This window comes from Enhydra lutris, unplaced genomic scaffold (assembly GCF_002288905.1).
Source record: "Enhydra lutris kenyoni isolate GAN:26980312 unplaced genomic scaffold, ASM228890v2 scaffoldscaffold39, whole genome shotgun sequence".
Taxonomy (NCBI): Eukaryota; Metazoa; Chordata; class Mammalia; order Carnivora; family Mustelidae; genus Enhydra; species Enhydra lutris.
Window position 1 is genome coordinate 25,686,454 of NW_019154123.1, and position 12,958 is coordinate 25,699,411.

Sequence of the window (12,958 nt, forward strand, 5' to 3'; positions counted from 1 at the left end):
TGTCTTCTTGGAGAATAGACTCCTTCATCATTATGTAATGCTCCTTTATCCCTCATGATGTTCTTTGTTCTGAAGTCTGTTCTTCCTGAAATTAATATAACTACTGCTACTCTTTAAATTAGTGTTAACATAGTATATCTTTCTCTACCCATCTATTTTGAATTTCTGCGTGTCTTTATATCTAAAGTGTGCTTGCTCTAAGTAACATGGAGTTGGGTCTTGTTTTTTACTTACTGTGAAAATCTGTGTTTTAATTTGACACATTTAGACCACTGATATTGAAAGTAATTATTGATACGGGGCGCCTGGGTGGCTCAGTGGGTTAAAGCCTCTGCCTTCGGCTCAGGTCATGATCCCAGGGTCCTGGGATGGAGCCCCACATTGGGCTCTCTGCTCTGCAGGGAGCCTGCTTCCTCCTCTCTCTCTCTCTCTCTCTCTCTCTCTCTGCCTGCCTCTCTGCCTACTTGTGATCTCTGTCAAATAAATAAATAAAATCTTTAAAAAAAAAGTAATTATTGATATAGTTGGATTAATAGCTACCATATTTTCTACTTGTTCCCCTCCTACTTTGATCTTCACTATGAGAATGAAGTTGAGCTAATGGTGCTTAGAAGTGTGGACCCCTCCCTCTCCATGTCTGGGTTCCTCTGAAGGATTTAATTCTCAGACTTGTCCATACTGAGCTTCCATAAATTTGTCAGTTACAGTTTGGTTTGTCTTATGCTGTCACTGGTTAGTGCTTTTGCTTCTGGGTTTCTGCTATGGTAAGTTATGATTCTCTGTATCCACTCATCTATCTCCAATATTGGAAACAGCAGTTTGCCCTGTGAAATCACTTCTCTCACAGACCTAAGAAGAATTATTTTTTGTTTGTTCAGCTCTCTACTTGTTATGATTTCCAACCTCCTTACATGACAGACCAGAAACCAAAAGTTTCTCATCAGCATTATTAACTCTCTGGGATTTTTAAATTTTATAATGACCATCTTAGTGGGTATGAAGTATATTCCATTATGGTTTTGATTTGCATTTCCCTGATAACTAAGGATGTTGAGCATTTTTTCATGTGCTTACTGATCACTTACATAAATTCTTTGGAGATATGTCTTTGAATTCTTTTGTCCATTTTTTAATTGGATTGTTGGGGGGGTTGTCTTTGAATTATAGTGGTTCTTTATATATTTTGGATATTACTCCTTTGTCAAATACATGATTGTAAATATTTTCTCCTATTCTATGGGTTGCCTTTTCATTCTGTTGATTGTATCCTTTGATGCACAAGAATTTTAAATTTTGATGAGGTCCCATCTATATTTCTTTTGTTGCCTGTGCTATTTATGTCATAGTTAAACCACTGCAAAATCCAAGGTCATAAAGATTTTCTCCTATATATTCTTCTAAAAAATTTATAGTTTTATCTCTTATACTTAGGTCTTTAATCCATGCTGAGTTAGTTTTTATATGGTATTAAGGAAGAGTCCAACTTCATTCTTTCACATATGGATATCTGGTTTTCTCAGCACCATTTGTTGAAAAGGCTGTTTTTCTCATCAAATGGTCTTGGCACCCTTGTCAAAAATCAGTTGACCAAATATGCAAGAGTTTATCTCTACTATCTATTCTATTCCATTGGTTTGTATGGCTATTCTTATACCATTATCATGCTGTTTTGATTACTGTAGCTTTGTATTAAGTTTTTTTTTAAAGATTTTATTTATTTATTTGACAGACAGAGATCACAAGTAGGCAGAGAGAGAGAGAGGAGGAAGCAGGCTCCCCGCCGAGCAGAGAGCCCGATGTGGGACTCGATCCCAGGACCCCAAGACCATGGCCTGAGCCGAAGGCAGAGGCTTTAACCCACTGAGCCACCCAGGCGCCCCTGTATTAAGTTTTAAAATCATAATGTGTGAGACTTCCAACATTGTTATCTTTTTTTTTTTAGATTTTCTTTTACTATTAGAGGCTTCCTTGAGATTTCATGTAAATTTTAGGATTTTTTCTTTTTCTTTTCTACAAAAACTGACGTTAGGATTTTGATAGGGATTAGATAGATTGCTTTGGTAGTAATGTTATCTTAACAATACTGTCTTGCAACCTATGAACATAGGCTGTCTTCCTATTTATTTAGGTCTTCTTTAATTTCTTTCAGCAATGTTTTGTAGTTTACAGTATATAAGTCTCACCTTCTTGGTTATATGTATTCCTAAGTGTTTTATTCTTTTTGATGCTATCAAAACTGGAAGTGTTTTCTTAATTTTCTTTACAGATTGTTCATTGTTACTGTATAGAAATACAGATCATTTTTTGTTTGTTGATTTTGTATCCTGCCCTGTTATATCAACTTTATTCCACTTCTAAAAAGTTCTTCTTAGAAAGAATCTTGTCCTGAAAGAGAGAACTGGCTGGTCATTTTCAAGAGTTAATGAGAACTAAACTGCCCCAGTCCTAAACTCTGGTTAGTGACAAGATGAAGAGGGTTTACGCAAGGTTCTAGGAAATATATCACTTAGTCTGAAAAAGGTTGTGGCCCAAACACACAAACCTAGCACATATACCTGGTTTGTCAAGAAGAAATAAATCTGCTCCAGAGAGAAACTATGTTTTTAGTTCCCTTAGATGTCCTGAAATAATAATGCAAGTTAGCTCCATTGTCCCAAAGCAAGAAACTCGTTGTAGAATACATTCTTTTCCTTGGTGGAGAAGGGGTGTCTGCTTATCTATACTGCCTTCCCAGGAAGCTTAATCTTCAAGCCCTGGTCTTCATCTGTCTGTGCATACCCTCTGCACTTCCTGCCTATCTCTGGATCCCTTCCCTGGCCTGGCCCCCTTCTCTGCTGGGTCCTTTTTAGGAAAGCCAAAGGAGAAGGAAAAGGAAAGAAGAGAAGGTAAAATGTCACATTTTATTAATCTCTTGCAAGTATAGAATAATAAATAACTCAACTTATTAGCTCCACCTACATCAGCACTGGTGGATTCCGGCTAAAGACTTGCTGGTTTTCAAGTCTGGCTGCATGCTAGATTCACCTGCAGAGCTTTTTAAAAATACTTATGTCTGGGTATCCTCCTCCAGAAATTGATTCAGTTGATCTGGGATGCAGTCTGCGGAATGATTTTTTTTTTTAATCGTTCCCCATAATTCTGACATGAGACCAGAGTTGAGAACTACTTAAAGCTTAGGTAAAATCCATAACAGAAAAAACAATTTAGAAATCAACCTGCTGTGCTTCTATTTGCTTTTCAATCCTTAAGGCTAATTTTTTAAAGACCAGTGTCTTGACCAGAAGAATTAACAAATGAAAATACAGAATATTGAGCTCCAGAAAGTGTTTGTGGACTTTTCTTGTAATAATTATCTATAAATTGATTTTCTGTACAGTTTACCCTTGAACGAAAAAGGTTCCAACTGTGTGGGTCCACTTACATGTGGACTTTTTTTTACAGTCCAATACTGCAAATGTATTTCTCTTCTTTGTTAATATCATTTTCTTTCCCCTAGCTTACTTTACTATAACAGTACAGCATATAGTATATATAACACAAAAAATATGTGTTAGTTGACTGTTTATGTTATTGGTAAGGTTTCCAATCAACAGTAGGCTATTAGTAGTTAAGTTTTGGGGGGAATTAAAAGTTATACATGGATTTTCAACTGTATAGTGGGCTGGTGCTCCTAACCTGCAGCCACACACCCCCACATTGTTCAAGGGTCAACTGCACTTTACTTTTATTTGTTTTTTAAAATATTTTATTTATTTATTTATTTACTTACTTACTTACTTATTTTAGAGAGAGACAGTGGGCCACACAAGATGGGGGTGGGTCAGATGGGTAGGAGGAGGGAAGGAATCCCACCCGACTCCGCACCAAGCAGGAGCTCCACATAAGGTTCAATCTTGGGACCCTGAGATCATGACCCTGAAATCATGACCTGAGCTAAAGCCAAGAGTCAGAGGCTCAACTGACTGAGCCACCCAGGTGCCTCAAGGGTCAACTATACTTTACATCCTATTGTTTCATGCATTACCATTATGTAATTGAAAAAGTTACTCTTTGGGGGGAAAATACAAAGCCAGTAATTAAAATATAATTCCTAATTCCAGAAAAATGTTTAATTTTTTAACCATAAAAGCCACAATCCTAATTGCTAGGAAAAGAAATAAAGGAAAGAATAGTAGAGTAGGTAGAAAGCAAAGGGTAGTCATCATCTTGCCCACAGCTACACACTGCAATCCCCTGAGTATCCTTTACTGAGAATTTCTTGGGTATCTTTCAGGAAAGGGCTATTTCATTAGATCACTTCTTATAATAATAACAACTCTGAAATTCAGTCCAAGATGTTATGATTAGTATGTTAGAAACATACTAATTAAAAAAAATTTAATCCAAATCAATGATTTCAAGCTGCAGAAGCACCAGAATTCCAAGAGGTGTTTGTAGTGGATGAAATGGGGATTCGGGCCAGGCCCCCAAGCATCCATGCACACCTTGTCCAGAGCAGCTCTGTTTTTCTTGATTTTATGTACTAAGCTTTCATGTAGGACTTTGTAGAACACTTAAATCCTCTGTTTTATATAGTCAGAAAGAATAACAACAGTTTAAATAAAGACAAATATGGACTTAAATGATCACTTTTTATTATTTCACTTTCTATCATTCTCCCTCATTCTACTGCTAAATCTATAGGCTTTCTATTTTCTCCCCCTCCCCACCAAATAAAATGTAAAGGTTTATCTTAGAAACCACAGAGGGAAGTGCTATAAAAACCCAGCACAGCAAAGACCACATTTAATGACAAAATGAGCACATGAAAATCATAGCTGAGAAATCCATCTACTGTGTAAAGCAAATTTGGGGTTCTATTTGTTTGTTTGTTTATAAGATTTTGTTTATTATTTATTTGACACAGAGAGAGAGAGCACAAACAGAGGGAGCAGAAGAGGGAGAGGGAGAAGCAGGCTCCCCATTGAGCAGGGACTCCAATGTGGGGCTTGATCCCAGGGGCCACTTGGTGGCATTTTATATGTTAGTCCCTTGATTTATAAATTCCATAAACTCAATTTTCTGCATTATGAGACTTTACAAACAGATGATATCATCCACTAAAATTTCTTCAAATGAAATGAAGGTGACAGGGTAAGTTGTATATTTCTACCTCAAATTCTTTGTGTGGAGGGAATATAATAGTGGTAAGATCTGAGTCAGCCCCTTGGTTTCCACTGAAGCCTTGTCATTAAACAGTTGTTTGGACAATTTAAATTCTTCTGGGCCTAAATCTCCTAACTGTTAAAAATGAGATACAAGTGAAATAAACCGTGTCTGCTCTATGGGGTTGTTTTGAAGGTAGAATGAGAAGACATACTCTGCAAAGCATACTAGCAGAGTGCTTAATACATAATAATTGTTCCACAGATGGGTACTGTTATTCTGTGGAGTATCAATTAGATAGTCAATCCTGCCATGTTCAATTCAACACTCTGGCCTCTGGTGGGCTGAAGTTTTTTCCATTATTTGTGAATATACAAAGTGAGTGAATGGGTACATTTACTATATTACTTACCTGTGGAAATTTTTTTAAAGGTTTTCATTGCAAAGATAAGCCAACTAAACTATATATAACAACAAAATGGAATTTCTAAGAGGGGGGAAAAAACAACAACAGAAGAAATGCTTTTTTGGGAAATTTTTGTTCAGGATTACCTTTGCATGTTTTATGATATCTCCAACAGGTCCATGTACCCACTGGAAAACCCTGTTAATTAAGTCAAGAGCCCTCACATAAACAGAAGCCTGACAGTAGAAGGTTAAGTAAAACAGCAGCATTCTAGATTCGTCTTCCTTGTTGGTCTTCCAACTAGGGCTCATCTAGTCGCTCTCCCTACCACCAGCAAGACCATACATAAACGGTCTTAAGGGCATATCCACCTTTCCTTCCTGGTAGTTTGAGAAGCAGATTTCAATTCAGTTAGGAGTTCCAGCAACTGGAGATTCTGTCTGAAAGGTATTTTCTTATGTCTCTGTAATCATTAATGCTGCTAATAAAATCCACTCAAATTACAACAGTGACAACAATTCTAAATACTTAAAGATTTAACACAATAGACTCAGGATCTATAATGAAGAAAAGTGGGGGGGAATCTTAAAACACACAAAACAGGATTTGAATAAAATGAAGTTATATTATGTTTCTAGAAGAAAAAGAAAATATAAGACTGTTAATTTGAATAAATTTAATATATATTTAATGTAGTTTCAATTAGAATTCCAAGAGTGGTTTTTTTTAGGTAAGATGGGGGTGCCTGGATGGTACAGTCGGTTAAGTGTCTGACTCTTGGTTTTAGCTCAGGTCGTGATCTCAGGGTCTTGAGATCAAACCTTGGGTTGGGCTCTGCACTCAGCACAAAGTTGGCTTAAGTTTCTCTCACCCTCATCCTCTGCCCCTCCCACTTCTGTGTTCTCTAATAAATTTAAAAAATCTTTAAAAAAAAGAATTAGGTAAAATGATTCTAGAGTTGACATGGAAAACAAATGTCAAGGAAGAGCGAATGCAACTGTAGAAATGTAAGAAAAAAGAGTGTGTATGTGGTGGGGCTTACTAAGATATCTGTCGTACCATACACTTTACGTATTCAAATAATCAATATAGAGTTTGTGGAACAGAGAAAATAATGGATAATTATATGACAGTGGTTATTAGAAATGTGCTAAAGTGGTAGTTCAATGGGGAAAAAAGTGAACTATTTAAAAAAAAGAGTGCTGGGGCACCTGGGTGGCTCAGTCAGTTAAGCATCTGTCTTTGGCTCAGGTCAAGATCCCAGTGTTCTGGGATCAGGTTCCATACCAGGCTCCTTGCTTCTTCTCCCTCTGCCTGCTGCTCCCCCTGCTTGTGCCCCCTTGTGCTGGCTTGCTCTCTGATAAATAAGTAAAATCTTTAAGAAAAAAAAAACTTAAAAAAAAAAAGTGCAGGCACAACTGGTTACCCATTTGAAGTAAAATAAAAATGGACTAAATTCAAATGTAAGTTGCAAACGAATTAAAGATTTAAATGTAAAAGAAAAATAACTTTAAAACTTGAGGATTGGAGAGGGTATGTGCTATGGCGAGTTCTATGAAGTGTGTAAGCTGACAATTCACAGACCTGTACCCCTGGGGCTAATAATACATTATATGTTAATTTTTTAAAAACTTGAAGAAAAATAGCTAAGAGATTATACATGTACAATCTACAGTTTGAGGAGACTTTTCCTTATTAAGAACCAAGAAACTACAAAATAAAAGACAGGCATATTTGAATTTATATGTATATATGTATATATATCATATATGAATATATATGTATATATTCAAATATGTATATGTAAATATATATTCAAATGTGTACATACATATATATATATATATATATATATTTTTTTTTTTTTTTGTATAGCTAAAGGTACTAAAACAAAGCTAACGGAAATCAAGATGTTTGGAAAAATGTTTGTGCTAATTTATTCTCAAAAAGGATATCTTTCTATACAAAGCACCCTAAAGAACTGATAAAACAAAGCTAACAATGGAAAAAAATTGTGAAAGAGACACAAATAAACAATTTACTAAAGTCAAAAGACCCAGCAAACACATATATGCCCAAACTCACTAGCAACTGAAGAAATAAAAATGAAAGCAACATAAAATTATTTGATCCCATCACATAGGCACACATAAAAATGGCTACTGATCAATTTAAGTATTATTAAGTACAATTTAAGTAAGAATCATAATTGCAATGAATTGAAACACACCAAATAACCAAATAAATTTAATCTACAGACTCATAATGATAGTAAAACCGTTGAAGGATGCCTGGGAACCAATGCATTACTTTGAAACTGGTAAAAACTTAGAAAGAATCTAGCATTTTTCTTATGCATAAAAACTGCATAATTCGGTAACCAAATAGCAGAGGTGAGAAAGTTTTTACATCATCAATGAAAAAGGATAGAATTGGATGATCATTTTGCAACCCTAATGGATCTGGACACAGAGCATCAGTGGCTGGTTGCTAACATCACCAAGGGAGAGACAATCAGGACGTGACTCTGATGGAGGACCAGACACCATCTAGGAATTATTCTTGCCATAAGGATCAAACGTGAATCTGACCAAGTCTTTAAATTCCACTACGAAGTCAGTGGAAATAGCTAGGATAGGCAATATATTCCATTACAACATAGGGATGCAACCTGAAAAATTCAGACTGAGGGAAACTTCACAGCATCAGTAACCTGGTTTCTCCAACAAATAAATTATAAAAAACAAATATACAGAGAAGAAAACTATAAATTAGAAAGGACACAAAAGATTTTAAAGATACAGATGTAGTGAAAAGAAAGGGCACCTGCACCCCAATGTGCATAGCAGCAATGTCCACAATAGCCACACTGTGGAAAGAGCCAAGATGTCCTTCAACGGATGAATGGATAAAGAAGATGTGGTCCACATACACAATGGAATATTATTCAGCCTTGGAGGACCATAAGGGAAGGGAGGGAAAAGTGAACAGGAAGAAATCAGAAAGGGAGACAAACCATGAGAGACTATGGACTCCAGGAACAATACTGAGGGTTACAGAAGGGAGAGGGGTAGGGGAAAAAATAAAATAAAATAAAATAAAAATAAATAATATAACATAAAATAATATAGCAAAAGCTGTGACCATGTAGAAATATCCATTGAAAAACTTCTACATTTCATGAGCAAGTTAAAAACTCATTTTATCATTTAAAACCTCTTATTTTACCAAGCAAATTACAAAACATGAGCAAATTAAAAGAGTTCATGGCTTGGGGGGAAAAGGACATAAAAGATCTTAATCCATCACAATTTGTGGACCTTACTTGAATTCCTACTCAAAATGTAAATACTGTTTGAATATTTTTTAAAAATTATTAATTTTTAAAAATATGATAATACCATACTTATTTTATCTTTTAGAAATACATTTTAATTATATTTATAGATGGAATGATGTGGTGTCTAGAATTTGCTTTAAAATATATGAAACAGGGGAAGTGGATGGGATAGGATTGCCCACGGATGGTTGGTGGTTGAGGTTGGCTGGTGGGAACAGGAGAATTCATTATGCCATTTGCCTACTCTTTCGCATATTTGAAATTCCCCATAATAAAAAGTAAACTCACACACACACACACACGTGTGCACGCGCACGCGCGCACACACACACACACACACACACACACACTGCAGTTTGCTGGTAGTATGTATGAAGGCAGTCCTCATACATTGCTGGCAGAAGTGTTAAGTGCTACAGCCTTTTTAGAAGGCAATTTGGAAAGATCTGTTTTTAAGATTTGATTTATTTATTTATTTATTTGTCAGAGAGAGAGAGAGAGAGAGTGAGCAAATGCAAGCAGAGTGGCAGGCAGGGGCAGATAGAGAAGCAGGCTTCCCGCTGAGCAAGGAGCCTGATGCGGCACTCGATCCCAGGACCCTGGGATCATGACCTGAGCTAAAGGCAGTGGCTTAATCGACTGAGCCACCCATGCGTCCCTAGAAAGATCTGTTTCTAAAAATGTATACATCTTTGGGGCCCCTAGGTAGCTCAGTGGGTTAAAGCCTCTGCCTTCCGCTCAGGTCATGTGAGCGCCACATCGGGCTCTCTGGTTAGCGGGGAGCCTGCTTCCTTCTCTCTCTCTCTCTCTGCCTGCCTCTCTGCCTACTTGTGATCCCTCCGTCTCTCTGTGTCAAATAAATAAATAAAATCTTTAGAAAAAATGTATACATCTTTGACCCAGAAATTCTACTCCAGGGATGCTATGCCTTAGAAACAGAAGTAGAAACTCATAAGGCTGCATGACAATATGATTACTATGGGAGTGTTCATGGGGACCCCAGACTGGAAACAAAGTGAATCACAGCAGATTTAGTAGATTGGTCCATTCTCCTTTCTAGGTGCCCCTTTTCTTGTGTGTCTTTCTATTTTGCAGAGGCTGGAAAGCTAAACACATATTTCCTAGACTACTTTCAAGCTAGTGTTCTAGAGTGTGATGTAATGTCGCCAATCATTGGTGCCAGCACAGTATGGCATAGGTCTGGAGTCAAAAGTTCTGGTAGTAGCTACCTGATCCCCTGGGGGACAGGTTCTGTGGGCCTGTGGTGGGAGACATTTCTGGAGACCCAGCCTAGAGCCTGCTACGTGGGTCCCTCTAATACTTTTATTTATAAGTCCTGAGCTCCCCACACTAAACCCTTTTCTACTTAAGATAACTAGTTCCTATAATATACAATGAACCAATTTGTTGAATAAATTATAGTTTTTTTTCCATATCATGGACTATTAAGCAGCCATTGAAAAGAATAAATTGGATGCATTCTAATGACTTTCCAGCCATCCAGAGGGATTGTCATAAGTTCTTCTAAGTGTGAGGGGAAAAAGTACAGGAAAATGAGTATAACATGACCCATTTTTGTAAAACAATGATCAACCCCCTGAAATCTCTATGAAGAGCAGGAACAGCAGGATCTATATAGGATTTTATGAGCATGGAGAAAATACTGGGTTATGAACATAGGCTACAGGTTAGGGAATAGGAGAGGCATTGATATGGGAAGAGAAAGTGGAGAGGGAAGATGCTGATGAAAAAAATAGCAAGCATGATATGATCCTACATATATAAGTTTACTTACGTGTATGTATATCGTATGCATAATGAATGCTTGAAAGAATAACACATTAGTCTCATGTTGATGGGATTTTTGGTGGAATTTACTTTCTACATCTACATCAAATTTCCACAATAATAATTTTTTTTAAAGATCTTATTTATTTATTTGAGAGAGAGAGAGAGCGTGAGCTGAGGGAAGAGCAGAGGGAGAGGGAGAAGCAGACTCCCCACTGAGTGGGGAGCACCAATTCAGGGCTCCATCCCAGGATGGTGAGATTGTCACCTGAGCTGAAGTCAGCAGCTTAACTGCCTGAACCACCAGGTGCCCTTCATTTGTTTTTTTGTATGATCTGAAAAAATAAAGGCATTTTCATTGTGGGGAAAAAAAGGCCAAAAAAAAAAAAAAAAAAGAAAGAAAGAAAGTGATTTATCACAGTAGCAAAAGCTAAGGTACTTGTGAATAAATCCCACAAAATTATAACAAGATTTTTATGGGGCAAATAAATGGAGTAGGAACAATATTAATGGATTAAAGTTCTCAATATAATAAAAATGGCATTTCTCCAAATTAAGCTATAAATTCAAAGCAATTCCAATAAAATCTCAAGAGGATTTTCACAGAGCTTGACAAACTGATCTCTGAATTGACACAGAAGAGTAAAGGGCCCCAAATAGCCAAGACAATTTAGAAGATGAATAAGGAGAAAGGATCACCCTATCAGATATCAAGATGTTATAAATCTGCAATAATTAAAAGCATCGTATTGCACAGAGGCAGATAATGCCTAAACGAAATAGACTTGAGAGAGTAGCAACAGACCCACAAATACTGCAGAAACTGGTGAGGGACAGGTGACATTACATAGCAGTGCAAAGGACAAGATGGCAAACAAATGTAGGTTGCTGGCCCCTTTCCAGAATTTACCTTAGAATTGCTACAGAAGTGATGGATGGATTAATGAATAAGAGAATTCAGGAAGAATGGAAGTGGTTTTGTTCCAATATGTATATGGGAAATGGTAGCTTAGAATAAAAGAAGGTCAGGCGGAAGGCAGGTTGTAGAAGAACAATTTTATTGTCTTTTCTTCCTTCCTCCACACTGTTCTGGGTGAGTCACTGCTCCCCTCAACACCTCTGTGGGGCAGAAGTAATGCCAGCACAGTGCTACTTGATATACGAATAATAAGGGGCACCTGGGTGGCTTAGTGGGTTAAAGCCTCTGCCTTTGGCTCCGGTTGTGATCCCAGAGTCCTGGGATTGAGACCCACATGGGGCTCTCTGCTCATCGGGGAGCCTGCTTCCTCCTCTCTCTCTCTCTCTCTCTCTGCCTGCCTCTCTGCCTACTTGTGATCTCTGTCTGTCAAATAAATAAATAAAATCTTAAAAAAAAAAAGAATAATATTATGGCAGAGCTGGGATCTGGCTGGTGGAGAGTGGCTAACAACAGGTGCAGGTCAATGTTTTTGACCCCTAAGCAGTCCTTACTCCTCTCCCAATCCTAAGAGAGGAAACTCTTGAAAAAGTGCTGAGGGAGGACACAGGAAAAGCCAATTCTTGTGGGTAGGTAAATAGGGAGTGATCACATCTAGACTGAAAACAAGTCATCAGTTTAAGGACTATTTCCTGCCCTTATGACCGACACCTCACAACATCATATACATTGTATGAATTCAAGAGAGGTCTTAGATTAGAGTATGGATTTCAGTCTTTTCTCCCAGGTATGCATTCCCTGTCTAGGTAGCTAGTATTCCCAAGGTAGTGTGAAATTATATGGAGAAGCAATGATAAACAATGTGCACATACTTAATGGTCCACGCTAAAGGGAACAGAATCAATAGATCAGACAGGCAAAGATTTAAAAGAGACATAATAAATATATTGAACAAGATAGGGGAGAGTATTAGAAATATGAAACAGGAACAAGCAATTATAAGGAAGAACAAACTGTTCCTCTAATATAACAACTGATATTAAGAATTCAGTAAAAGAATTTGTCAGCAACATAGTTATAGGTGAAGAACAGATTAGTGAGATGAAACACCAGATCAGGACATTTTTCATAACTTTAGACAAAGAGATGGCAGAAATAAGAGAAAAGTTAAGAGACATGAAGGTTTGAAGTAAAAACTTAGTAGAGATCACAGAAAGAGAGAGGAAAACAAATTACAACGAAATACTGGGAGAAATATTGACTGAGAATTTTCAAGGATTAGAAAAATATGTAAGATTATTGATTTAAAGAGCTCATAGAGCACTAACTGGAGACATTAAAAAACATATAGACACACATACAA